Genomic DNA, 27,616 nt, shown 5'->3' on the forward strand with positions numbered 1-27,616 from the left:
CTGAACCACCAAATTAAAGACGTGGGCCAGGCATGGCACGTGCGTGAGGCTGCCGAGCTGCAGAGCCGCCACCAGGTTACGGCCGTTGTCACACACGACCATGCCCGGTTGGAGGCTCAGCGGCGCAAGCCAGCGGTCGGTCTGCTCTGTCAGACCCTGCAGCAGTTCGTGGGCCGTGTGCCTCTTATCTCCTAAGCTGAGTAGTTTCAGCACGGCCTGCTGACGCTTGCCCACCGCTGTGCTGCCACACCGCGCGACACCGACTGCTGGCGACGTGCTGCTGCTAACACATCTTGATTGCGAGACAGAGGTTGCGGAGGAGGAGGAGTGTGCTTTAGTGGAGGAAGCATACACCTCCGCAGATACCACCACCGAGCTGGGGCCCGCAATTCTGGGGGTGGGTAGGACGTGAGCGGTCCCAGGCTCTGACTCTGTCCCAGCCTCCACTAAATTCACCCAATGTGCCGTCAGGGAGATGTAGTGGCCCTGCCCGCCTGTGCTTGTCCACGTGTCCGTTGTTAAGTGGACCGTGGCAGTAACCGCGTTGGTGAGGGCGCGTACAATGTTGCGGGAGACGTGGTCATGCAGGGCTGGGACGGCACATCGGGAAAAGTAGTGGCGACTGGGAACTGAGTAGCGCGGGGCCGCCGCCTCCATGATACTTTTGAAGGACTCCGTTTCCACAACCCTATACGGCAGCATCTCAAGGCTGATGAATTTTGCTATGCGGACGGTTAACGTTTGAGCGTGCGGGTGCGTGGCGGCGTACTTGCGCTTGCGCTCCAACAGTTGCGCAAGCGACGGCTGGACGGTGCGCTAAACTACACTGGTGGATGGGGCCGAGGACAGCGGAGGTGAGGGTGTGGGTGCAGGCCATGAGGCGGTAGTGCCCGTGTCCTGAGAGGGGGGTTGCATCTCAGTGGCAGGTTGGGGCACAGGGGGAGAGGCAGGGGTGCAAACCGGAGGCGGTGAACGGCCTTCGTCCCACCTTGTGGGGTGCTTGGCCATCATATGTCTGCGCATGCTAGTGGTGGTGAGGCTGTTGGTGTTGGCTCCCCGGCTGAGCTTTGCGCGACAAAGGTTGCACACCACTGTTCGTCGGTCGTCAGGCGTCTCTGTGAAAAACTGCCAGACCTTAGAGCACCTCGGCCTCTGCAGGGTGGCATGGCGCGAGGGTGCGCTTTGGGAAACAGTTGGTGGATTATTCGGTCTGGCCCTGCCTCTACCCCTGGCCACCGCACTGCCTCTTGCAACCTGCCCTGCTGCTGCCCCTGCCTCCCCCTCTGAAGACCTGTCCTGAGTACGCGTTGCAAACAAGGTGGGGTCAGTCACCTCATCGTCCTGCTGCTCTTCCTCAGAATCCTCTGTGCGCTCCTCCCTCGCACTTACTGCCCTCACTACTACCTGACTACAAGACAACTGTGTCTCATCGTCATCGTCCTCCTCACCCACAGAAAGTTCTTGAGACAGTTGGCGGAATTCCCCAGCCTCATCCCCCGGACCCCGGGAACTTTCCAATGGTTGGGCATCAGTGACGATAAACTCCTCTGGTGGGAGAGGAACCACTGCTGCCCAATCTGAGCAGGGGCCAGAGAACAGTTCCTGGGAGTCTTCACGCAGCTGAGCAGGTGTCATTGGAGTGGAGTGAGGAGGCTGGGAGGAAGGAGGAGCAGCAGACAGAGGATTCTGATTTGCAGCAGTGGACGGCGCAGAACTGCGGGTGGACGATAGGTTGCTCGAAGCACTTTCTGCCATCCAGGACAGGACCTGCTCACACTGCTCATTTTCTAATAAGCGTCTCCCGCGTGGACCCATTAATTGGGCGATGAATGTGGGGACGCCAGAAACGTGCCTCTCTCCTAATCGCGCAGCAGTCGGCTGCGACACACCTGGATCAGGAGCTCGGCCTGTGCCCACACCCTGACTTGGCCCTCCGCGTCCTTGGCCACGTCCACGTCCTCTAGGCCTACCCCTACCCCTCAGCATGCTGTATTACCAGTGATTTGATTTCACAGGCAGGAAATAAATTGGCGCAAGACTGCAGGCCAAATATAATTTTTTCCCTTTTTTGAAAACGAAAGGCCCCACTGCCTCTAGTGAATGAATAATCTAAGTTTAATAACTGTGCTGTGTCCCTGCTAATGTGTCACAGAACTTGAGGGTAGCAGAGTTATTAACTCTGGCAGAGCAGGTATTTTTTTCCCAATTAAGGAAAGCAAATGGCGAAGCCAGCAGTAAAGCGTAGCTGGGTGCGTCTGATTTTTTAACGTTGTACACGCAGCTCACATGTGTCCACAGCCCTTAGGACGGACAGAGGCAGGACAAATAGATTTGTTTTCACTTGTTTTTACACCAAAAGGACCCACTGAGTATATTCAATGAACATGAGAAGTTTAATAACTGTGCTGTGTCCCTGCTAATGTGTCACAGAACTTGAGGGTAGCAGAGTTATTAACTCTGGCAGAGCAGGTATTTTTTTCCCAATTAAGGAAAGCAAATGGCGAAGCCAGCAGTAAAGCGTAGCTGGGTGCGTCTGATTTTTTAACGTTGTACACGCAGCTCACACGTGTCCACAGCCCTTAGGACAGACAAGGGCAGGACAAATAGATTTGTTTTCACTTGTTTTTACACCAAAAGGACCCACTGCGTATATTCAATGAACATGAGAAGTTTAATAACTGTGCTGTGGCCCTGCTAATGTATCACAGAACTTGAGGGTAGCAGAGTTATTAACTATGGCAGAGCAGGTATTTTTTTCCCAATTAAGGAAAGCAAATGGCGAAGCCAGCAGTAAAGCGTAGCTGGGTGCGTCTGATTTTTTAACGTTGTACACGCAGCTCACACGTGTCCACAGCCCTTAGGACGGACAGAGGCAGGACAAATAGATTTGTTTTCCCTTGTTTTTACACCAAAAGGACCCACTGCGTATATTCAATGAACATGAGAAGTTTAATAACTGTGCTGTGGCCCTGCTAATGTGTCACAGAACTTGAGGGTAGCAGAGTTATTAACTCTGGCAGAGCAGGTATTTTTTTCCCAATTAAGGAAAGCAAATGGCGAAGCCAGCAGTAAAGCGTAGCTGGGTGCGTCTGATTTTTTAACGTTGTACACGCAGCTCACACGTGTCCACAGCCCTTAGGACGGACAGAGGCAGGACAAATAGATTTGTTTTCACTTGTTTTTACACCAAAAGGACCCACTGCGTATATTCAATGAATAATAACTGTGTTGTGGCCCTGCCTACACAATTCTTTCCCTGTAGTATCAATGGAGGGTGCAATGCTCTGCAGAGGCGATTTTGAGAAAAAAAAAAATATGCAGCACAGCTAACAGCAGCCAGCACAGTACTGCACACGGTTAAATATGGCCCTAGAAAGGACCGTTGAGGTTCTTGAAGGCTACACTCACTCCTAACACTCTTCCTGCCTATCCAACACTTCTGTCCCTAATGCCGGGTGCAACGCTCTGCAGAGGCGATTTTGAGAAAAAAAAAAAAAAGGCACTGCTAACAGCAGCCAACACACAGGTATTACTGGCCCTAATAAGGACCTTTGGGGTTCTTGAAGCCTACACTAACTGCGATTTCTCTCCCTACAGCAGCTCCGGTACCAGCAGCACTGTCCCTTATCTAACTCACAAGGCATCTGAGGCGAGCCGCGGGAGGGGCCGACTTTTATATTCGGGTGACATCTGATCTTCCCAGCCACTCACAGCAGGGGGGTGGTATAGGGTTTGAACGTCGCAGGGGGAAGTTGTAATGCCTTCCCTGTCTTTCAATTGGCCAGAAAAGCGCGCTAACGTCTCAGAGAGGAAAGTGAAAGTAACCAGAACACCGCATGGTGTTCGTTACGAATAACGAACATCCCGAACACCCTAATATTCGCACGAATATCAAGCTCGGACGAATACGTTCGCTCATCTCTATTCTTTTCCCATCCCCGCATTCAGCATCCCATAACTTCTGCATCTTCCCCGGTCAGAGGTATGTGAGGCCTTGCTTTCTACGTGACGAGCTTTTTGCCCCATTTTGGGTCCATACTTTTGATGACTTAGTATTTTGCCTCCATTTATTAGAGGTTTGTCTTTTTCTCCAGTTTTTCTGTGTTTGATAGTGTATTCAGTGTATTGTACAGGCCATTACGGATATGGTGATACCAAATATGGGGGTCTTCACCCCCCATATGAAATAGAGGAAAATGCACAGAAAAGTTGAATATCTATATCTCTCTCTATAGGGGCCACAACAGCCATGATTATACAAGAGGCTTCTGTACCGCAATGCCTCATCAGTTACAGTAGTGATCATAGGTAATGGCAAGCAGGGACACCTGTTGTCATGGCAACCAATTGGCCCGCCACGATTACAAGGGCCAGACGACATAACATAGGGAGCATGCTCCCTCGGAGAATCCTCTACTTGCTGCCATCTCAACAGAATGTAGGAGTTTAATAGTAGGGATCGCTATCCTTATGTACCCTGCTGTAGCAGTGGGAAGCCCGCTATCGGATGGTGTGAGCTCAGCTTCTGATCCCACGCCATCCACATGATGTACGTTTGTGTCCTGTTGTGGCAAGTACCACACAGCCAGGACAGACGTACATCCGGTGGCATTAAGGGTTTAACCCCTTAAGAGATAACTTATGTCCTGGGTGGCTGGTACTTGCTGTAAACTCGTGGGAGCAGAATCTGAGATTGTACTATCCCACAGTGGGAGCTGGCTGGGACTGACAGCAATCTATGCTGATCGTGGCATGTAAAGGGTTCACAGAGGGAGCTGGCTGTGACTGACAGCAATCTATGCTGACCGCGGCATGTAAAGTGGTCACAGTGGGAGCTGGCTGGGGCTGACAGCAATCTATGCTGACCGTGACATGTAAAGGGTTCACAGTGGGAGCTGGCTGGGACTGACAGCAATCTATGCTGACTGTGGCATGTAAAGGGTTCACAGTGGGAGCTGGCTGGGGCTCACAGCAATCTATGCTGACCGTGGCATGTAAAGGGTTCACAGTGGGAGCTGGCTGGGATTGAAAGCAATAAATGCTGACCACGGCATGTAAAGGGTTTACAAAGGGAGCTGGCTGGGGCTGACAGCAATCTATGCTGACCGTGGCATGTAAAAGGTTTACAGAGGGAGCTGGCTTGGGCTGACAGCAATCTATGCGGGGTTCGCAGAGCTCCGGACATAAACGTCACTCACTGGCTGCCGGCTCTGCACATGCGCCGTCTGCGGGCACATGAGTCAGAGCTGCGGGAGCGGGCGAGTTCCGCACTGCTCTCTGCAGGCGCTCAGGTCGGGTCCCGTTGCGAGCAGCTGGATGCGACATGGCCGTCTGCAGGCGGCCTTAGGCCTCATGTCCACTAGAAAAATACAATCCGCGTAGAATCAGCTTTCAATTGTATAATTTTTGCATGCAGATATCTGCACACATTGCTATCAATGTGATAGCAATGTGGCCGATCCGCGGTAAAATGGAGCATGCCGCGTTTTTTTATCCCACGCGTGAAAAACGCAATTCTATTAAAATTCCATCCGCGGGTGCAAAAATCAGTTTAATGGACCGCGGATGGCCAATGATTCCCTAGGGGCAAATCCGCTGCGGAAACCGCAATTCCATTTTGCTAGTGGACATGAGGCCTTAAGGCTCCTTCCCACAGACGGATCTATTCAACCTAATAGCTCAATGCTTATGGTGCGGAATTTCACAGCGGAATTCCGCACCGTAAAATCACCCGTCCTCACCCACGGCATGCTCTATTTGCCACGGGTGTACGCGCGGACGGCTTCCATTGCAGTCTGTGGAAGCCGTCCATTCACGCTATCTTCCGCTGTAGCACAGCGGAAGATAGCGTGAAACTGCCTCTACACCTACCGCGTCACATGCCGCTGCGGTTCGTCACGCGCTCTATTGCCCATGCGCGCTGAGGCGTCATGCGGGACTCCGAAACCGGAGGTAAGTATTGGGGTCTCTTGGGGCCGCCGTGACGGGCTCCGCCCCAGAATTCCATGGCGGAGCCCGTCACAGCCATGTGCAGCCGGCTTTACAGCGTGGGTAATCAGGAGTCTGAAAACATAAATAAGGTAAAACAAAAAAACAAATTCAAATCACGTTTTATTATTTATTAAAAATGTGGATTTTACACCAAGTGTCATTCCCTGATAAACCAAAGGCCGCTGTGTTTGGGTATCTTTTCTGTTTACTCAATCGGTGTAAAATATTGCGCAGTTTTTCAGGATCCTCCGTCATAATTCTTTGAAAGAAAAAGCTTATAAAAAAAAAAAAAAAGGTGAGTCACAGGCAAAAAGCAGTCCATAAAACAAAGGGTTTCAAGATTGCTGAACGTCGAGGGTCTCTTCACTGTCGGACAGCCTTCCCATTCTCAAGGACGTCAGATCTGCAGGAAATGACGAAAAATCAGCAGGTTAACAGTCACATCACACCAGTATTACTGATCCCTAGATCCGCTCCACCCACTTACATTGACCACTACTCCCCCAACCTGGTCAGAACAATCATATATAATAAATATATATACATACGTACACGTACGGCAATGCCTCATCAGTTACAGTAGTGATCATAGGTAATGGCAAGCAGGGACACCTGTTGTCATGGCAACCAATCGGCCCGCCACGATTACAAGGGCCAGACGACATAACATAGGGAGCACGCTCCCTCGGGGAATCCATCACTTGCTGCCATCTCAAAACTTTGCAGGACAACCTATGGTTTCTCTTGGTATCATTTTGGACTACATGCCACTTTTTCATCGTTTTTTATGATATTTTTTTGGGGGGGGAAATTGAATGACCCAAAAAGTACAATTCTGACATTTTGGCTTTTTTTCTGACAACATAAATGATGCTGATTTTTTGAGAGTTCGAATTGTTATGGACACGAAGATACCAAATAGATTTTAGATGTTCTTATTTCATCACCAGTGCTCAGGAAAGATGTTACAGTATTGGAGGGGGTTCAAAGAAGAGCGACTAAACTAATACAGGGGACTCAGGCTAGCTGTGGTCCAGTCGCAAGGGCTGTGAAAAACCCTGTGGTAGACCCGGAGAGCTTGCCTTAGCTTGCTCGATGGGCCTGCCTCGATCTGGGAGGTCGAGGAGGGTCAACCGCAGCGAATAGAGCCCTAACGAACGGGTTCGTTTACAAGTGCGCATCTTTACATTTCACGCAAAAAAAAATATGCAGCATACTCTATTTTGCGGCACTTTTGCACACCAAAAGTCCCCATAGAAGTCAATGGGGATGCACAAATATACATGTGATATGCCAGGAGGTGCGTGATACACTGCGTAATTGCGCAGGAAAGGAACACATCCAGAACTCGTTAGACTAATTCCATACCAGGACAGACTAAGTACTCCCTAGAGGCAATGACTGTACTCCTTGATAGAGAAATAAGGGGTACAGAGGTGGCAGTCACTCTCCTGCCACACTAGTATTATAAATGGCACATGGTGGGGAAAGCCCTGTTAGGGCCCTAGAACTTTCAAGGTACATCTCTAGCCCATGAGATACATATATGACTGGCTCAGAGCCAACCATCCGATGGTTTAACCCCTTAACGACCAGCCCATATTGTTTTTACGTCCGATTAAATTGATACAACTGCCAAAATAATGAAAATTGAAATTTTTCCTACTGCTTACATTTATTCAAAAATTGTAGGGTAAAAATACGCAGTACACCCCTAGATGAATTCATTAAGGGGTCTAGTTTTCAAAATGGGGTCATTTGTAGGGGTTCTCTGTCGTTTTGGCCGCTCAAGGGCTCTACAAGCGTGCTATGGGGCCGAAATCCCCTTCATGCGAAATTTCAGTTCTGAAAGCCACCGACTACTCCTTACATTTTGGGCCCCTTTGTGCATCCAGACATAAGATTAGGGCCACAATGGGTATGTCTCTGAACACTGGACAAACAGGGGTATCTATTTTGGGGTGCTAATCTTCATTCATGTGTGTGCTGTACAAAAATGCTGTTTTTAAAATGACAAAATTGCCAAAAAACGAAAATCACAATTTTTTTCCTTTTGCTTTGCTTGAATTCATTTAAAAGCTGTGGGGTCAAAATGTGCAGTACACCCCTAGATAAATTTGTTCTGGGGTCTAGTTTTCAAAATGGGGTCACTTGTGGGCGTTCTCTATGTAATGTGCAGGGGAGGGGGGGGGGGGAGGATGGAAGAGCCAGGAGAAGGAACTGAGCTCCCGTCCCCCTCTCCGCCCCTCTGCACTATTTGCAATGGGAAGAGGTGGGGCGGGGCTAAATTCCGAGAATTAGCCCCGCCCCCGTCCCACCTCTCCCCATTGCAAATAGTGCAGAGGGGCGGAGAGGAGGCAGAGAGGGGGGCGGGAGCTCAGTTCCTGCTCCTGGCTCTTCCATCCTCCCCCCCCCCCCCCGGGCACACGAGGACAACGTATATCTGTGCATGGGGGAAGGGGGGAGAAAAAAAACCCCGCAGCTTTAGGCCTCTTTCATACAAGCGTTGCATTCACCCGCACCCGGCTTAGGTAGTTAACCCCTTCCCGCTGCAAGGCGTAAGTTTACGTCCTGGCAGCCTGGTACTTCCCGCAACAGGGCGTAAACTTACGTCCTGGAGATAGCGCAGGATCACATATGATCCAGCGCTATCCCGCAGCGGGAGCCGGCTGTCAGAGATTAAAAAAATGAATTAAAAATATGTAAAAAAAGAGTAAAAAAAACATTTTTTAATGCTTTTTCTCAGATTAGCATAAAAAAAGGTAAAAGAAAATATATAATCCCACATATTTGGTATTTTCGCGTCCGTAACGACGCGTACAATAAGTTGCACGGAAAAAAACGCTAAAAAAAACGCTAAAAAACTGAGGCAAAATGCTAATTCTTAGCATTTTGCCTCACTAAAAACGCAATAAAAGTGATCAAAAAAGCCATATGTACCCCAAAATGGTACCAATAAAATCTACAGCTTGTCTCGCAAAAAATAAACCCTCATAGAGTGCCGTACATCAAAAAATAAAAAAGTTACAGGACTTTGAATGCAGCGATTTCGAAAAAAAAAAGATTTCCAACAAAAAGGGTTTTTATTGCAGAAAAGTGGGAAAACCTAAAAAAAATGTAAGAATTTTGGTATCGTTGTAACCGTACCGACCCGCAGAAAAAATGGAATGTCTCATTTATGCTGCATGATTAACGCTGTAAAAAAAAAATAAAAAAATCTATGGCAGAATTGATGCGTTTTCTCTCCCTGCTATCATTAAAAAAAAAAAAAAGTTTTACAATATAGTCTATGTACCGAAAAGTGGCACCGATAAAAACTACAGTTCGCCACGCAAAAAACAAGCCCTCATACGGCCGCGTCGACGGAAAAATAAAAAAGTTATGACTTTTGATAAACGGAGATGAAAATCCGCCAAAAATTGTTGCGTCCTTAAGCTCAAAATAGGCCATGTCATGAAGGGGTTAACCATGTGCTGCCTGCTTGCTGGAGGAGAACCCCTCTGTCTGCTGGGAGTCCCCCAAACTATTGCAGATTTACATGCAGTTCACCCAACAACTGGCAAAACTGGCAAAATAAAAAAGTTAATGTTTCATCTCCCGTCATGGATCCAATCAGTGAGGGGAGATGAAAATATTTCCCTAAAGCCTCCGGCAATGTCCCCGACGGGATCTTTATCCTTCATCACATGATCAACCATTATCCAAATGATAATGGTGATCACGTAAAAGTTGAAGTTTAATCTCCCCTCTCCGTTGCGATTGGTAAGAGCAGATGAAACGTCTTACCTGAGGCCTCCGCATTTGAACACAGACACAACCCTGCTCCTCGGACCTTCGCCGTCTTCTGCGCATACACCTGCCTGCAAAATACCGGAAATATGCGTAGGAGCCGGGGAGGGTCCAGGAAACTTAAAATCTTCCTGCTCCCGACTACTAAAGGTAACCGAGAGCCTGGAGCAGTGACCGGCAGCCTTGTTCAGCGGTCCCCGGTCATGTGATAAAAAGGTAGCAATCTACCTTACGCCGGTCTCACATGACCTAATAAAAAATTGCGGATTCACACACATTTGATTCGTGCTAATACACGGATCAATCAAATGCATTGGATTACACATTTCCGCTCACATTAGCGGGTCGGAATTAAGTAATCCACTCGTAGGAAACAGAACGCAGCATGTTCTATTTTACCGCAGATATCCACAACATAGAGGCCATTGTGCTTCATGGTCACGGATATACCCACAGCCCATACGTTACTACATTGTGTACGGGCAGTGGGTACCCGCGTCATCGCTAAGCGTCGCCAGCTAAATACAATATCAAATGGAGGAAATTATGACAAGACAGTGGGGAGACATGTAGCTGGGGGTGTGCTGCTGATTGACAGACTATACAGGGGCCAGCAGTGTGGTGCCCACCTATTACCCCCAGGACTGATAATGGTGGCTGTGTGACATGACAGGGGAGACATGTAGCTGGGGGTGTGCTGCTCAGTGAAAGACTGTACAGGGACCAGCAGTGGTAATAGTGACCCCCCAGCAGTAAGTGACCCCCCCAGTGGTAATAGTGACCCCCACAGCAGTAATAATGACCCGCCCCAGCAGTAGTAGTGAACCCTACCCCCAGCGCTACTAGTGATCCCCCCACAGCAGTAATAGTGACCCCCCCCCCCCCCCAGCAAGGCCCAGTGCGGGGAGATGAAATAACGAACCTAAGGCGCTGGATTTATCGGTGGACCTCACCACGGCTTTTGAGCACTCGCCCGCCGCCAAGATGGCGGACGTATGTGCAAAAGCCGCAGATTGCTAGGGGATTGTAAAATCTCCTGGCTACTAAACATAGCCAAGAGCCTGGAGATTTCACAGGGTGCCGCAGTACACGGCCTCTGGTCACGTGATCGCCATTTTCCACTTGAAACCGGAGATCACGGAAAAGTAAAAAAAGTTAAAGTTTCACCTCCAATCACAGATCCGATCCATGAGGGGAGGGGAAATTACTTACCTAAGGCCTCTGGCGATGTCCCATGACAGGATGTTTACCCGCGGACCTTTCCTCAATTTTGGCGCATGTGCCCATCAGCAAGATGGTGGACGCAAGCGCAGAAGCTGCAGAGGGCCTGGTAAATTTAAAGTCTCCTTGCTCCTGGCTACTAAAGGTAGCCGAGAGCCTGGAGCAGTGACTGAGGGCCGCAGTGAGCGGTCCCCGGTCATGCGATCGCCGTTATCCGATGGATAATGGCGATTACGTAAAAGTTAAGACACAGTTGAAGTTTGATACGCCTTTCGGTTTGGCCCTGTTGTGCATACGGTCATAATATTAGGGCAACAATGGGTAGGTTTCTTAACATGGGACAAACGGGGATCCATTTTGGGGTGAAAGTCTTCATTCCTATGTACACTGTACAAAAAATGCTTTTAAAATGACACAATTGCCAAAAAAATTAAAATTGTAATTTTTTCCTTCTGCTTTGCTCAGACTCATTCAAATACTGTGGGTCAAAATACGCAGCACAGCCCTAGAGGAATTCGTTAAGGGGTCTAGTTTTTTAAACAGGGTCATTTGTGGGGGTTCTCCAAAGCCGCTCAAGGGCTCCACAAGTGGGCAATGGGGCCTAAAACACTTTCATGCAAAATAACTGTTCACAAAGCCACCGGCTGCTCCTTTCGGTTTGGGCCCCATTGTGCATACGGACACAAGATTAGAGCCACAATGGGTATATCTCTGAACATGGGACATACGGGGGGTCTTCATTTTGGGGTGTCAATCCTCATCTTCATGTGCACTATAGAAAAAAATCCCATCATTAAAATTAAAATGACATATATTAGGCTCAGGTAGTTAACCATGTGCTGCATGATTAACGCTATAAATAAACCTCAAAATTCTATGGCAGAATTGATGCGTTTTCTCTCCCTGCGATCATAAAAAAAGATGTGATACAGGCGAGCATGGAGGCTCTAGTACCCTGTTGTCCCACCTCTAGCTTGGATACAAGATGTGATACAGGCGAGCATGGAGGCTCTAGTACTATGATGTACCGCCTCTAGCTTGGATACAAGATGTGATATGGGGGGCGATTGAGGCATGCAGGTTCCATATGGTATTATGTGTCCACATTTGCTGTGACTGAGCCTCTAGATCATACAAACTTCTAGGCTGTGGGAGTTGCCGTCCTAAATGCGCAGACCGGTGCCAGCGGCCGGCGAGTGGCATTCGAAAACGCTTTAAAATGCAGCATTTTACCAGACGCCTGTGTGAAAGCAGCCTTAGGGCTCATGTCCACGGGCGTATACGTAACACACTCTGGGTCTCCTGCGGTGTTTTACAAATTGCAACCAATACTCTCTGCCGGCAGATAGACGGCAGAGGCCGCGTATGTGGTAAGTATAGCACTGTGCATGCCCACTAATCTCACATCACGGACATGCGCAGTTTGATTTTTTTTTTAAATTCCCGCTCTGTTCAGAGCAGGAATGTGTATCGAAACACTGCCCAATCGAAACAATGTGGAATTTCTGCGGTTTTGTTTTTACCACTTCTTTTCCCGGCCGTTATTTGTGCGCTCGGGAAAAGATAAAACCTGCCCTATCATGTAGTGACAGTACCTGCAGGGAAGATCGGGCGTCGCCTGTCATCCCGTAGCAATTTCCAAACTTCCGCGCACTGGCACGGAGTGTAAACTGCTGGTGAAGGGGACAGGATTCCATTTGTTCTGGGGCAGTTGCACCTATGAAAGTCACAGAAAATAGAAATGATTGATTTCAATGGGTTTGTTCACAGGCGCGTATTTTCCATGTGCATTTCGATCACACAAAAAAATACGCAGCATACTATATTTTCTCGCACATTCTCATAGGGAAAGAACGCATATTATACTAATTGTCTATTTCACTAGCTGAGATAATCGTTGCGTGTTATTTCTTTGTCTGTGCAAATATTCGTAAACTCGTCGGAATCCAGCCTAAATGTAAACATATATCTTTATAAGGCCATTTTCACACTGTTTTTCCTCTCACTACGGTTCCATGTGTTTTTGGCGCTGCACTCCCATGTGTATCCAACATGTCGGGGCTTCCTTAATATCAGTGATGGCGAACCTTTTAGAGACTGGGTACCCAAACTGCAAAACAAAACCCACTTATTTATCGCAAAGTGGCAACGTGTCAGGGGCGGGGCTGATCAGGTCGTATGATTTTACCCCCGTCGTTCTAAAAAGGACAGGGCCTCTTTAACCCTCTGCAATCCAATTTTGGATTCGGGGTTGCCTAGGGGCTTTTCTTTTTCTGCCTTATACTATGGCGCCTTCTGCTGGCTAAAGTTAGGGCTCCTTTCCATGGAGGGATTTACGCTGCGTAAATCTGCTGCGTTGCCCGCAGCTATTAGGTTCTATTGAACCTAATAGCTCAATGCTCACGGTGCGGAATTCCATCGCGGAATTCCGCACCGTGAAATCACCCGACCTCACCCGCGGTATGCTTTATTTGCCGCAGGTGTACGCGTGGCCGGCCTCCATTCTAGTCAATGGAAGCCGTCCGTCACGCTATCTTCCGCTGTAGCACAGCGGAAGATAGAGTAAAAACCGCTTCCCCGTCCACCGCCAGCCGCGTCATATGACCCAGTAGATTTTGGTAGGCCGCTGTCTCCCCCTTGTGTGCTGCATTAAAAATGCACTCAGCTAAAAATAAAAAAGGTCCAGTTCTGTGGCTTCTCGGAGGAGATAGGGGTTCCCCCACCTCCCGTCTCCTAGCTGCAGTGGAGACTGACTAACATGGCTGCCAAGTCCGGTATTTATACTTCTAAATTGATGACATCACAATGCAGTGACATCAGCCTGCCAGACACCTGGCTCATTTGCATACAGTGTGTTGCAATAATAAAGTAATACAGTAACAAATATAAGTAAGGTAAAGGTATTGGGGCACAATCATTTGGCATAGTTTTGGCGCAGAGATTAGCGGTAGCTTGTGTGCTTGTCAAGAATCTGGCACTAGTTTTTGCTTAATGTTAAATATTCTTTAGGACTCCTTCACACGGGCGCAGCAATCTACAGCCGCAGTGAGGCTGAAAAAAACAAACAAAAAAAACACGTAATCATGCTATACTTCTGCCATGTATCACGTGATGCATGGCTTCAATTGACTGCAATGGACGCCGGCTGCGCGTTTTCCCGTGGCAATTAGAACATGGCACGATTTCTTTCATGCTGTGTGAACATTTAAAGGCAGTAAGCTATTATTAGGTTCATGAAACGTGGCAGAAATCCATCCGTGGGCATTAGCCCTAAGTCAGTAGATCATGCCTTGACTCCTCTTTTAGGTCCATTGACTTACTTGCCAAAATATATATTCACCTCAATTCACAGCGCATCTATGCTACAAAATCAGCGTGTATACCAGAACTATCCCCCAAACTATAAAGCTAACGTCACACGGACGAGTGCGATATCGGGCCGTGAATCACTCCCTCACCAACATGCAATTTCCCCGCGGATGTGAGGCATTTTTATCTCAAAACCGCCTCGCATCACTTCGGGTAAGTAGCCGTGCCGGAGGATAGCTAATAGTCGTTGCAGAGGATTGCAGAGTTTCTCTCATTGTTTTCAATGGGAGACCTCGCATTGCATAGTGTGCGACTAGCATGCGTTGCGATGCTGCCGCCGGCCCCATTGAAAACAATGGAGCTGTTATGTAAGTTTATGCAGCAAGATAGAACATGCTGCAGTTGGTTACCTGCATCGCATTGTGGTGCCATGCGGGAAAACATCCTTCATGTGTAGGACTCAATACAAAAGAATGGGATTTATCTTAACACAACAAAACCTATTAGAATCAATTCCAAGTGTCAGTAAAGCACCCTGATAATGCAACGTGATGACGGTGTGCTGTGCTAAGAGTCAAGCTTAAGACCAAGGCATCAGTGCACAGAGTACCACTGACATCCCATAGAGATCCGCGGTTTCGTTTTTTCCCCTTTTTATATGCTTGTGATTATAAGGGGACTAAAGTACATTCGTGTGAAGGAGCCCTCGGCGCAATTTTATGCATATGAGAGCGCATTTGCTTACCCCCTTAGACTCTAATGGAATATCGGGAGCGCAAATGCACGTAAAAATCATTGCGGTTTCTGCGACCGCTTTTCTGCTAAATTTAGCACGCCGTGTGAAAGAGGCCCTAGGGCTTCGGCAGACGAATGTACGCGCCAAGACTATTGTTGCAGTGGAGCGTATTTGTGCATAAACATGGTTTACAGTAATTGGGTTGCGCTTGAAATGCCAGTTCACACGCGCATTCACCCCTTTCCGTGGCATACAGTGGTGATGGTCATCTTCTCCCTGCGACGGCCGCCGGGTCACAACCCTTTCCTGTCATTTTTGTATGTAAAATGCAGAAAGATGAGGTGAGAAACACCCTTATGAGAACGAACCTCTGGAGATCACAGGGAGCCGTGCAGGTGTCATGGCAGCCAGGGGCCTTCTGAAAGGCCCCAGGGCTGTCAAAGCAGAATGCCTATCCAGGCATTCTCGTGGGGTGGCTTGGTAGACCGCCTGTCAATTCGCAGTATGATGTAACGCTATGGCATTTCATCATATTGCAAGAGCGATCAAAGTATGACATGTAAAGATGAGCGAACGTACTCGTTTAGGGCTATTTCGCAATCGAGCATCGCTTTTCTCGAGTAACTGTCTACTCGGGCGAAAAGATTCGGGGGGCGCCGGGGGGAGCTCTCCCCCCCCCCCCACTCCCCTCTGCAACCCCCCGGCGCCCCCCGAATCTTTTCGCCCGAGTAGGGGCGCCGAGGGGTTGCAGAGAGGAGTGGGTGGGGGGGGGGGGGCTTTCGTGCTTTAATGGAAATCAAACAATCTTTGTCTGGGGGGCATAACTGTCAACGATGCTCGCACGCGCGCCACCTATCGTAGGATAGTTGTACTATGCCAGTAATCTTCCCAGGAGTGTAAAAAATTCCCCGGAGAGCGTAGCGTTCCTTCGTGTCATTTGGACGAGACCCTTTTGGACGTGTAAATCCTCGGACCGGCATGTATTGCAGACGAATAGTTTTACATTCATTAAATCCTGTGCCTCGCTGAGAACTGTCTGCGTCGTTTTAGTTTGGTTTTCTCGCTCCGCCATATTTTCTTTGGGCGACTTTCAGGAATCTTTTCCTCCGTTATTCTCATCCGTGACTTATAGCTCGGTTTGCGCCTGACGTACATGGTAACAACTAGCGAATGCGGTCTGAAAAAAAACATATCTTTCAACTGCTGTGTGGCGTGGTATCAGTAAAGCCGGCCAAGGGATCGCTCTCCTTGAGGCACAATTGCGCTTCGTGCCGCCGAGTGTATTGCGCCCACGCTCCTGGGAAGAAGCTTTCGCAGTCATGAAGAGCGATAGCCTCGAACGCCCCTTTAACAATATTGTTTAGGGCTATTTCGCAAACGAGCATCGCTTTTTTCGAGTAACTGCCTACTCGGGCAAAAAGATTCGGGGGGGTGCCGTGGGGAGCTCTCCCCCCCCTCTGATCATTGGGTGCAACCACTGGGGTTCCCACAAGTATGGCGGTCCTGACAGTCCCCGCAGAAATGGAGGACATGCATGCAAACCACTGCTCCATTCATTTCAATGACAGCACCAGAAATTATCGAATAAAAGGACTATGTCTATACAGGGGGACTGGAGCATTATATCGGGAAAAATGAGCTTCGGCCATTATACAGATATAATATGATCATGATCAGTGCAGAGTTTTGCACAAGGCTGAAGATTTATAATTGGGGTTATTTAGTTTAGCAAAAAAGACAGTTGGGGGAGTGGGGCGACTTAATAACTATGTATAAATATATCGAGGGACAATGCAAAGATCGCTCCCATCATCTGTTTATACCCAGGACTGTGCCAACAGAGCGCCCTCTACGTCTAGAGGAAAGAGTATGTAGTGATGGTGAACTCGATAAGAGTACAAGAGGGGCCTGGACGCCTTTCTTGGGCGTTACAATATTATATGTTATAGTCACTGATTACTTCAGAAGGGTCGGTGACCCGGGGATTATTCCGATTGCCAGATTGGAGTCGGGAAGGAATATTTTTCCTAAAATGAGTATAATTGGCTTCGGCCTCATTGGGTTTTTCTGCCTTCCTCTGGATCAACATTGCAGGATAGCAGGCTGAACTAGATGGACACAAGTCATTTTTCAGCCTATTATATGCTACCAAGTTCCCAAAAGTTACACGTCTCAAGTTGTGACATCTTATAGTAAACGCCAGTGGGTAGGCGCCCTAAGGCTGAAAACAAATTGTTGAAAGTAAGTAATATAGTAACAAATATAAGTAAGGTAAAGGTATTGGGGCACAATCATTTGGCATAGTTTTGGCGCAGAGATTAGCGGTAGCTTGTGTGCTTGTCAAGAATCTGGCACTAGTTTTTGCTTAATGTTAAATATTCTTTAGGACTCCTTCACACGGGCGCAGCAATCTACAGCCGCAGTGAGGCTGAAAAAAACAAACAAAAAAATCATGCTATACTTCCGCCATGTATCACGTGATGCATGGCTTCAATTGACTGCAATGGACGCCGACTGCGCATTTTCCCGTGGCAATTAGAACATGGCACGATTTCTTTCATGCTGTGTGAACATTTAAAGGCAGTAAGCTATTATTAGGTTCATGAAACGCGGCAGAAATCCATCCGTGGGCATTAGCCCTAAGTCAGTAGATCATGCCTTGACTCCTCTTTTAGGTCCATTGACTGACTTGCCAAAATATATATTCACCTCAATTCACAGCGCATCTATGCTACAAAATCAGCGTGTATACCAGAACTATCCCCCAAACTATAAAGTTAACGTCACACGGACGAGTGCGATATTGGGCCGTGAATCACTCCCTCACCAACATGCAATTTCCCCGCGGATGTGAGGCATTTTTATCTCAAAACCGCCTCGCATCACTTCGGGTAAGTAGCCGTGCCGGAGGATAGCTAGGAAAGCTGCAAAACGAATTTCCATACATGAATTAGCCCTATTAACGCGTTTCCTGCGCTAGATGAGAATCACACACACACACCGCTTTTTATTGCGGTATACTGTTTCTATTGATTTGAATGCGATTACTCAGACGTGAGCTTGGAAGCGGTGATTTTTAAGCGCTATCTGTCCTGTATTTGCGTTTTCTAACGCACCTCCCCACCCATCACAATTGTGGGGTGCATTAAAACCGCTTTACCATGCGTTCAAAAGTGCTGCTCAAAATTGAGGTAAAAAACCCACGATTTTAAGCTGTGTTTTCTGAACGCACGTCTTAGAGCAGCCTTAGGCCCCGTGCACACAGGCGGAAATTCCGCTGCCGGATTTCCCGCAGAATTTCCACCCATGGAAGCAGAAAAGAGAACGCAGCAGGTTCTATTTTACTGCGGATATCTGCAGCATAGAGCCTATTGTGCTCCGTGGTCGCGGATATACCCGCAGCCCATACGCAACTATGGAATTCCGCACCGGGAAATCACCTGACCTCACCCGCGGTATGCTTTATGTGCCGCGGGTGTATGCGCGGCCGGCCTCCATTCTAGTCAATGGAAGCAGTGCGTCACGCTATCTTCCGCTGTAGCACAGCGGAAGATAGAGTAAAAACCGCTTCCCCGCCCACCGCCAGCCACGTCATATGACCCAGTAGATTTTGGTAGGCCGCTGTCTCCCCCTTGTGTGCTGCATTAAAAATGCACTCTGCTAAACATAAAAAGGTCCAGTTCTGTGGCTTCTCGGAGGAGATAGGGGTTCCCCCACCTCCCGTCTCCGAGCTGCAGCGGAGACTGACTAACATGGCTGCCAAGTCCGGTATTTATACTTCTAAATTGATGACATCACAATGCAGTGACATCAGCCTGCCAGACACCTGGCTCATTTGCATACAGTGTGTATGTATGTATGTATGTATGTATGAATGAATGAATGAATTTATCTATTTATTTATTAATTATGTAGATTATAGATATAGATTATATCTGAATTATAGATTTTGTGCATATAGATTAAAGATAGATTTTAGATGATATATATATATATATATTTATATATCTACATACATACACAAACACATACAGCTGTATTATGTATATATGTAGATTCTATAATGTATGTTGATTATATAATAGATCTATTGATTGATAGATAGATAGATAGATAGATAGATAGATAGATAGATAGATAGATAGATAGATAGATAGATAATCCATAGATCTATTATATAATTAATATAGATGATAAAATCTACACAGATATAAATAATCTAAAATCTATCATCTGGATATAATGTATGTCTATAATCTACTCTATCTATCTATCTATCTATCGCTATACAAATAGCAAGATTTATTTCTCTATATAATCTATAGTTATGGATGGATGAATTTATTTATTTATGTATGGCGGGAAAAAAAAAAGGCCTGCTGTACATTTTAACTTCTTCAGATGACCATGCTGATCTATTCCTATTCTTACTAGGGTCTACTAATGCCAGCCCAGGGGAAGCCAATAAAGCCCTATGGGCTCGAAGCCAATTTTCCTTTTTTTGGGAAAAAGTTTCCGTCCGTCCCCACTCGAAATGCGTCCACCAAAAGAGATCTCTCAAAACGACCGACGGACGCACCTTCAGAGGCAAACTAGTGCTTGCTTCTAGTGTCATCGTCTGCTTAACCATCCTGCGTAGGGAGGTGACGAGTCCTGCAGGCTCTGCAAGCCTAGGATGCATGAGCACGGTGCAAGAGGAAGGACTGAGGAGGATGTGAGGGGGAGGGGGGAGGGCGCGGTTGAGAAAGCGTTGGGTGGGGCTATGCAAAGGTCTTCCAGCTCCCTCAGTGCATTGTGGGTGCGCCCAGAGTGCTGCCTGAGCGTGTTGCATCTGATACGTCCCCTATCTGGGGATCATTTATTAAAGGGAGCATAGGTGCAGCACGTTTCTGTAAAACCAATAGAAGGCGCTGCAATGTTACTGTAGAAACCAATGGACAGCATGGGAGGTAGCTATACATAGATTTTAAAGACGACGACTGCCAAGGCTAAAGCCCGTGTATATTCCATAGACTATAGCTATCTCCAGGATAGCTGCATGCGCAGTCGTGTGCCGGGTTCGCACGTGCGCAGTCGCGCCATTGTCTCGCACGTCTGCTTTCATTCCGCGCTTCCTGAGAAGGCAATGTATGCATACGTCACTAGTGAAGGAAGTGGAAGGTAGCGCAATGTACGCTTTTTGACCGGATGGAGGAAAATCGGGTTGCTGGAGGTCACGTGACCGAAGTGACAAGCGGCTCCAGGAGAAGATTTGGGATAAGAAGAAGAGGTAAGCAGGCTGCCTGGGGAGCAATAGGTAAGTATATTTTTTTTGTTTTTAATGACAGAACCCCTTTAAGGCTCTATTATGACACTTTTCGAACCGTGGTATGGTTATATGCGGGGAGTGTAAAGACGGTATGGTTACATAAGGGGGGGGGTGTGGTGACAATACGGTTACACTAGGAAAGTGGGCTTACATGAGGGGAACGTGGAGGCGGTGTGGCTACACAAGGGGAGTGTGATGGAACCCCTAACAATAATCTGTGCCGTGTCATTTCCATAAATGCCATAGAAGGTAATGAAAATGAAGTGAACAGTTTAGCATACAGTAATTCCCCTTTCACATGGGCCCAAACTCTCACTATTCTCACTTACCCAAAGGAAGCAGCTGGTGACATCACCAGCTTGTCCACACTCATGAAGCTCTGTTAGACTACACATGTGATACTGGACAATGCACCCATCCTCAGCCCTTGTTGGGCTGGTGGTTCACATTCCTATGTGGGTCAGAAGCGGTGTTGTGTCTCCTTAAGGAGAGCACCCAAAAAGTATGTGGAGACACCTATGGGGTAAATGGGTCAGGGGATGGTATAGTCACTACCCAAGCACTGCACACAGAAGAGGCGTTTGAAAACCTAAAAAATGAGTAAGAACACTTATAAGGTGATGCTAGCTCCTCTGGGATATCTATGCAAATAAGAATGAGAAAATACCTCTATAGCGCCATCCATTGGATGCAGCATTCCTTCAAATCCAAGTGATTTATCACAAGCCTTAACAATGATTGGGAATATTAAACCAAGCCAGGAAGCCATGCACAGACAGACTGTTTCATGGTGATTGCCCCTCCTCAGTGTGCAGCAGGCTTCTGGCTTAGTCTGTGAGGGGCCTGTGATGTGGATTATAAGCGGTGTCGTATCTCCTTAAGGTGAGCACCCGAAAAGTATGTGGAGACACCTAGGGGGTGAGTGAGTCAGGGGATATGGAGATACGACACCGCTTGTAATCCACATCACAGGCCCCTCACAGACTGAGGGTGCATTCACACGAATGTATATCGGCTCGGTTTTCACGCCTAGCCGATATACGTTGTCCTCATCTGCAGGGGGGGGGGGGGGGGGAGGCTGGAAGAGCCAGGAGCAGGAACTGAGCTCCCACCTCCATGTAATCGCATGTAATCCAAGGAAGATATGGCAGTAAGGATAATGTCACACAGTGAGTGCGATACCAGGCCGTGAATCGCGGCCTGTTTTCGCGCTCGCTAACGTACGATTTTTCTGTGGATGTGAGTCATTTTTGTAATAAAACTGCCTCCCCGCCCTCCCGCTGCCCGCACCTAGCACGCGGTGCGATGCTGCCGCCAGCCCCATTAAAACAATGGGTGATGCAAGGCCCCGCCCAAAGATAGAACGAGCCACGGTTCATATACGTGCAATATTTGCTCTGCCGCGTGAAAAAGGCCGAAGTGTTCAATTCCCCTGCAACGCCCCCGCAGGAGAAATTAAGTATTACGCCATCCTTCTGCCATATGATGAACAGACATGTTGGCTGCATCATATGCTAACTGGAGTAGGGTAATAGTGAAACGCTCAAACGTGGGAATACAACCGTTTATGTTCCATCTGAATATTGGCGCATTTACGGCTGTCTGTCAAGGACCTCTGATGTCACCCAAAAAATGAGTAAGGAGACTTATAAGGTGATGCTAGCTCCTCTGGGATATCTATGCAAATAAGGATGGGAAAATACCTCTATAGCGCCATCTATTGGATGACAGCATTCCTTCAAATCCAAGTGATTTATAACAAGTCTTAACAATGACTGGGAATATTAAACCAAGCCAGGAAGCCATGCTCAGACAGATTGTTTCATGGTGATTGCCCCTCCTCAGTGTGCAGCAGGCTTCTGGCTTAGTCTGTGAGTGGCCTATCATGTGGATTATAAGCGGTGTCCTATCTCCTTAAGGTGAGCACCCAAAAAGTGTTCTGTGGATGTGAGTCATTTTTGTAATAAAACTGCCTCCCCTCCCTCCCGCTGCGGCTGTCCGCACCTAGCACGCGGTGCGATGCTGCCGCCAGCCCCATTAAAACAATGGGTGATGCAAGGCCCTGCCCAAAGATAGAACGAGCCGCTGTTCATATACGTGCAATATTTGCTCTGCCGTGTGAAAAAGGCCGAAGTGTTCAATTCCCCTGCAACGCCTCCGCAGGAGAAATGAAGTATTATGCCATCCTTCTGCCATATGATGAACAGACATGTTGGCTGCACCATATGGTAAACTGGAGTAGGGTAATAGTGAAACGCTCAAACGTGGGAATACAACCGTTCACGTTCCATCTGAATATTGGCGCATTTACGGTCGGCGTTCGGAGGCAGAACACGTCTTAAGCAGGATTTTCACACAACACAGAAACAGCAAACCTGCTGTGAAGTCGAGGAGCGTCCGACACGTTCGCAGCAATACGTACAAATCTGCCGCAGGACACCAACAGCGGAGATTATTAGCGCCACGCGGTCCAGCAATGTACGAACATGGCCTAAATGTTAGGAGGCTCGTATATATGAGTCCCCTAATACTCAGGCCGCGTTTACATGAGCGACAAAGTCACGCTGCGACAAATCACGCTCACTTTTAGGACCCAAAAATATAAATTCATAAAAATTAACTTTTAATAAATATTGCTTAAAAACCTTATGGACACACAAACAACAACAACAAAAAAAATTAAAAAAAATCCACTATCCGGTAGGGAATGTGAAATTGTATCATACAGTAACACTTCAAGATCAGTATCAATCTTGGACGTTTTCTTTATTATGTCTTTTACGTCCAAAAGATAGCTCTTTTTTGGGGGGGTTTCTTGGTTTTAATGTTCCAAAAAACCTACGCATTTTTTCCGAACCTGAACATGATGTCGTAATCAGCCGGAATCTACATGCAACTCATATAGTCCAATGTATAATAGACACGAGATGTTTTTATGTACAAAATAGACCTTGTAATTTCCCTACGCGTTTCGCCCACTGCGTGGGCTCCTCAGGTGCTCAAGTATCTCCTGGGATGATTCCCTGGAAAAAGGGTTATCAGTAGAGATGAGCGAACGTGTTCTTCCGAGCTTGATATTCGTGCGAATATTAGGGTGTTCGGGATGTTCGTTATTCGTAACGAACACCATGCGGTGTTCTGGTTACTTTCACTTCCTTCCCTGAGACGTTAGCGCGCTTTTCTGGCCAATTGAAAGACAGGGAGGGCATTACAACTTCCCCCTGTGACGTTCAAGCCCTATACCACCCCCCTGCTGTGAGTGGCTGGGAAGATCAGGTGTCACCCGAACATAAAAGTCGGCCCCTCCCGCGGTTCGCCTCAGATGCCGTGTGAGTTAGATGAGGGACAGTGCTGTTTGTACCGGAGCTGCTGTAGGGAAAGAATTGGTAGTTAGTGTAGGCTTCAAGACCCCCCAAAGGTCCTTATTAGGGCCACTGATAGCTGTGTGTTGGCTGCTGTTAGCAGTGGCAAATTTTTTTTTTCTCAAAATCGGCTCTGCAGAGCGTTGCACCCGGCATTAGGGACAGAAGTGCTGCATAGGCAGGGAGAGTGTTAGGAGTGAGTGTAGCCTTCAAGAACCTCAACGGTCCTTTCTAGGGCCATATTTAACCGTGTGCAGTACTGTCCAGGCTGCTGTTAGCTGTGCTGCATTTTTTTTGCTTCTCAAAATCGCCTCTGCAGAGCATTGCACCCTCCATTGATACTGCAGGGAAAGAATTGTATAGGCAGGGCCACAACACAGTTATTATTCATTGAATATACGCAGTGCTGCCTTTTGGTGCAAAAAAACGGAAAATAATTCTATTTGTCCTGCCTCTGTCCGTCCTAACGCCGGTGGACATGTGTCGGCTGCGTGTGCAACCTGTAAAAATCAGACGCACCCAGCTACGTTTTACTCCTGGCTTTGCCATTTGCTTTCCTTAATTGGGAAAAAAAATACCTGCTCTGCCACAGTTAATAACTCTGCTACCCTCACGTTCTGTGACACATTAGCAGGAAAACAGCACAGTTATTAAACTTCTCATGTTCATAGAATATACGCAGTGCTGCCTTTTGGTGCAAAAAAACGGAAAATAATTCTATTTGTCCTGCCTCTGTCCGTCCTAACGCCGGTGGACACGTGTCGGCTGCGTGTGCAACCTGTAAAAATCAGACGCACCCAGCTACGTTTTACTCCTGGCTTTGCCATTTGCTTTCCTTAATTGGGAAAAAAAATACCTGCTCTGCCACAGTTAATAACTCTGCTACCCTCACGTTCTGTGACACATTAGCAGGAAAACAGCACAGTTATTAAACTTCTCATGTTCATAGAATATACACAGTGCTGCCTTTTGGTGCAAAAAAACGGAAAATAATTCTATTTGTCCTGCCTCTGTCCGTCCTAACGCCGGTGGACACGTGTCGGCTACGTGTGCAACCTGTAAAAATCAGACGCACCCAGCTACGTTTTACTCCTGGCTTTGCCATTTGCTTTCCTTAATTGGGAAAAAAAATACCTGCTCTGCCACAGTTAATAACTCTGCTACCCTCACGTTCTGTGACACATTAGCAGGAAAACAGCACAGTTATTAAACTTCTCATGTTCATAGAATATACGCAGTGCTGCCTTTTGGTGCAAAAAAACGGAAAATAATTCTATTTGTCCTGCCTCTGTCCGTCCTAACGCCGGTGGACACGTGTCGGCTGCGTGTGCAACCTGTAAAAATCAGACGCACCCAGCTACGTTTTACTCCTGGCTTTGCCATTTGCTTTCCTTAATTGGGAAAAAAAATACCTGCTCTGCCACAGTTAATAACTCTGCTACCCTCACGTTCTGTGACACATTAGCAGGAAAACAGCACAGTTATTAAACTTAGATTATACATTCACTAGAGGCAGTGGGGCCTTTCGTTTTCAAAAAAGGGAAAAAATTATATTTGGCCTGCAGTCTTGCGCCAATTTATTAGCTGCCTGTGAAATCAAATCACTGGTAATACAGCATGCTGAGGGGTAGGGGTAGGCCTAGAGGACGTGGACGCGGCCGAGGACGCGGAGGGCCAAGTTAGGGTGTGGGCACAGGCCGAGCTCCTGATCCAGGTGTGTCGCAGCCGACTGCTGCGCGATTAGGAGAGAGGCACGTTTCTGGTGTCCCCACATTCATCGCCCAATTAATGGGTCCACGCGGGAGACGGTTATTAGAAAATGAGCAGTGTGAGCAGGTCCTGTCCTGGATGGCAGAAAGTGCTTCGAGCAACCTATCGTCTACCCGCAGTTCTGCGCCGTCCACTGCTGCAAATCCGAATCCTCTGTCTGCTGCTCCTCCTTCCTCCCAGCCTCCTCACTCCACTACAATGACACCTGCTCAGGAGCGGGAACACTCCCAGGAACTGTTCTCGGGCCCCTGCTTAGATTGGGCAGCAGCGGTTCCTCTCCCACCAGAGGAGTTTATCGTCACTGATGCCCAACCATTCGAAAGTTCCCGGGGTCCGGGGGAAGAGGCTGGGGACTTCCGCCAACTGTCTCAACAACTTTCTGTGGGTGAGAAGGACGATGACGATCAGACACAGTTGTCTTGCAGTGAGGTAGTAGTAAGGGCAGTAAGTCCGAGGGAGCAGCGCACAGAGGATTCGGAGGAAGAGCAGCAGGACGATGAGGTGACTGACCCCACCTGGTGTGCAACGCTTACTCAGGAGGACAGGTCTTCAGAGGGGGAGTCAAGGGCATCAGCAGGGCAGGTTGCAAGAGGCAGTGCGGTTGCCAGGGGTAGAGGCAGGGCCAGACCGAATAATCCACCAAGTGTTTCCCAAAGCGCCCCCTCGCGCCATGCCACCCTGCAGAGGCCGAGGTGCTCTAAGGTCTGGCAGTTTTTCACAGAGACGCCTGACGACCGACGAACAGTGGTGTGCAACCTTTGTCGCGCAAAGCTCAGCCGGGGAGCCAACACCAACAGCCTCACCACCACCACCATGCGCAGACATATGATGGCCAAGCACCCCGCAAGGTGGGACGAAGGCCGTTCAGCGCCTCCGGTTTGCACCCCTGCCTCTCCCCCTGTGCCCCAACCTGCCACTGAGATGCAACCCCCCTCTCAGGACACAGGCACTACCGTCTCCTGGCCTGCACCCACACCCTCACCTCCGCTGTCCTCGGCCCCATCCAGCAGTGTAGTTCAGCGCACCGTCCAGCCGTCGCTTGCGCAACTGTTGGAGCGCAAGCGCAAGTACGCCGCCACGCACCCGCACGCTCAAACGTTAACCGTCCGCATCGCAAAATTCATCAGCCTTGAGATGCTGCCGTATAGGGTTGTGGAAACGGAGTCCTTCAAAAGTATCATGGAGGCGGCGGCCCCGCGCTACTCAGTTCCCAGTCGCCACTACTTTTCCCGATGTGCCGTCCCAGCCCTGCACGACCACGTCTCCCGCAACATTGTACGCGCCCTCACCAACGCGGTTACTGCCACGGTCCACTTAACTACGGACACGTGGACAAGCACAGGCGGGCAGGGCCACTACATCTCCCTGACGGCACATTGGGTGAATTTAGTGGAGGCTGGGACAGAGTCAGAGCCTGGGACCGCTCATGTCCTACCCACCCCCAGAATTGCGGGCCCCAGCTCGGTGGTGGTATCTGCGGAAGTGTATGCTTCCTCCACTAAAGCACCCTCCTCCTCCTCCTCCTCCTCCTCTGTCTCGCAATCAAGATGTGTTAGCAGCAGCATGTCGCCAGCAGTCGGTGTCGCGCGGTGTGGCAGCACAGTGGTGGGCAAGCGTCAGCAGGCCGTGCTGAAACTACTCAGCTTAGGCGATAAGAGGCACACGGCCCACGAACTGCTGCAGGGTCAGACACAGCAGACCGACCGCTGGCTTGCGCCGCTGAGCCTCCAACCGGGCATGGTCGTGTGTGACAACGGCCGTAACCTGGTGGCGGCTCTGCAGCTCGGCAGCCTCACGCACGTGCCATGCCTGGCCCACGTCTTTAATTTGGTGGTTCAGCGCTTTCTGAAAAGCTACCCACGCTTGTCAGACCTGCTCGTAAAGGCGCGCCGGCTCTGCGCACATTTCCGCAAGTCCCACACGGACGCTGCCACCCTGCGCACCCTGCAACATCACTTTAAGCTGCCAGTGCACCGACTGCTGTGCGACGTGCCCACACGGTGGAACTCTACGCTCCACATGTTGGCCAGGCTCTATGAACAACGTAGAGCTATAGTCGAATACCAACTCCAACATGGGCGGCGCAGTGGGAGTCAGCCTCCTCAATTCCTTTCAGAAGAGTGGGCCTGG

General features: G+C 48.5%; 1 long non-coding RNA gene across 1 annotated transcript in view; it reads right to left on the reverse strand.

Annotated features, from left to right (window-relative positions):
* Positions 1-6,140: 6,140 nt before the first annotated feature.
* LOC136610561 (uncharacterized) overlaps positions 6,141-27,616 on the reverse strand; it is a 91,333-nt gene continuing 69,857 nt past the window's right edge. The window contains exons 3-4 of the long non-coding RNA XR_010790105.1: positions 12,597-12,718; positions 6,141-6,394 (exon numbers count right to left, since the gene is read on the reverse strand). This is a non-coding gene — a long non-coding RNA (uncharacterized lncRNA). The remainder of the gene's footprint in view (positions 6,395-12,596; positions 12,719-27,616) is intronic.

Source organism: Eleutherodactylus coqui, chromosome 2 (assembly GCF_035609145.1).
Source record: "Eleutherodactylus coqui strain aEleCoq1 chromosome 2, aEleCoq1.hap1, whole genome shotgun sequence".
NCBI lineage: Eukaryota > Metazoa > Chordata > Amphibia > Anura > Eleutherodactylidae > Eleutherodactylus > Eleutherodactylus coqui.